This window comes from Triticum dicoccoides, unplaced genomic scaffold, assembly GCF_002162155.2.
Source record: "Triticum dicoccoides isolate Atlit2015 ecotype Zavitan unplaced genomic scaffold, WEW_v2.0 scaffold68388, whole genome shotgun sequence".
In the NCBI taxonomy this organism is placed as follows: domain Eukaryota; kingdom Viridiplantae; phylum Streptophyta; class Magnoliopsida; order Poales; family Poaceae; genus Triticum; species Triticum dicoccoides.
Genome location: NW_021291735.1, coordinates 1 through 1184, shown reverse-complemented (window position 1 = coordinate 1184; position 1184 = coordinate 1). Strand labels below are relative to the sequence as shown.

The 1184-nt window shown below is 50.8% G+C and overlaps 1 long non-coding RNA gene across 1 annotated transcript; it reads left to right on the top strand.

The window, feature by feature from the left end:
- Positions 1-60: 60 nt before the first annotated feature.
- Positions 61-947, top strand: LOC119347450. Its single transcript, XR_005168336.1, has 2 exons — positions 61-400; positions 485-947. It is a non-coding gene; the product is annotated as an uncharacterized LOC119347450 (long non-coding RNA).
- The last annotated feature ends 237 nt before the right edge of the window (positions 948-1184 follow it).

Below are 1184 nucleotides of genomic sequence, written 5' to 3'. Positions count from 1 at the left end.
TGAGCCCAGAAACCAAAAGCAGCTCGCTCCCGATCCGATTCCCCTCCCCACCCACCCACATCGCCGCCGCCCCTCCGTCTCCCTCCCGCAGACCTCGCCGCCGGCCATGGCCCCTATAGCCGTCGCCCCCATCCTCTCCCCTCCCCTCATCAGACGAGGAAGACAAGTTGGATGGAGGGAGATCGACCGAGACGGCCAGGCCAGGTCAGGCGGCGGCGCCCAGATTCGCCATGGGCGTCAGCTTCTTCCTCGACTTGGAGCTCAATCGCCTTCTTCTCTCCCGCCATGGAGCCCGCCTCCTCGGGTCGAGCTGCTCCCACCATGGAAATGGAGGGCCTTCTTCTATCCCGCCCGCCATGGAGCCGCCGCTTCATGGAAGGAAGGCCTGGAGCTCGTCGAGGTTCGTCTTCTCCTCCCGGTCTCTCTTCATTTCGATTTTGCCGCGGTCGCTCTCTGATGTGCTGCAGTTTCCTCCTCGGGTCAGCTTCTTCTTCAACCTGGAGCTCCATCCCCACAGTCACCGTCCACATTGCTGCTCCGACCTTGACGTCATGGAAGGTCCCCTCCCATCTCTCGCACATCTCGTCTCTGTGTTGGGTTCCCCAAAGGGACATCCTTTGTGGTAGCAAGTTGCAGCAGGAGAAGGAATCACGTCCTGCAGTCTCCTAGGCTTGTTCCTGTACAGTGGCAACACATTTTTTTTTGAACACTTTGTTTTTGTTTGCAAGATGCATGCTCGTATGCCACTCTATCGATAATGTCACCAAAACCCCCATCAACAATAAGTCTAATCGGGATTTGCGGGTGACTCGCATTGTTTGGGAGAGATCAGTAGTTAAATGCCTAGTTTTAGAGCTCTCGGGGTAAACAGGATGATTCGTGTAACCCCAGAGGGTTATGTTGACTTATTCCTCAGGCCAACTTTAATTCAAAGTATTTTCATGAGAGTCCTGGAGGATTTAAATCCTTAAAATGTCCTTCCTATGTTGATTGTTTGAATCTTATAAGAATTTTTCATAAGGATACTTTTGTTCTATGCTTCACTGGAACATTTGCATCCATCAAACTTGCTAAAAATCATTTGCTTTTCATGTGAAGCAGTCAAATAAACAAAGTCATGTAGAATTCGGATAAGTTTTTTCTATTCATTTTGTTTTGGAAATCCTGTGAATCAAGCACTACTA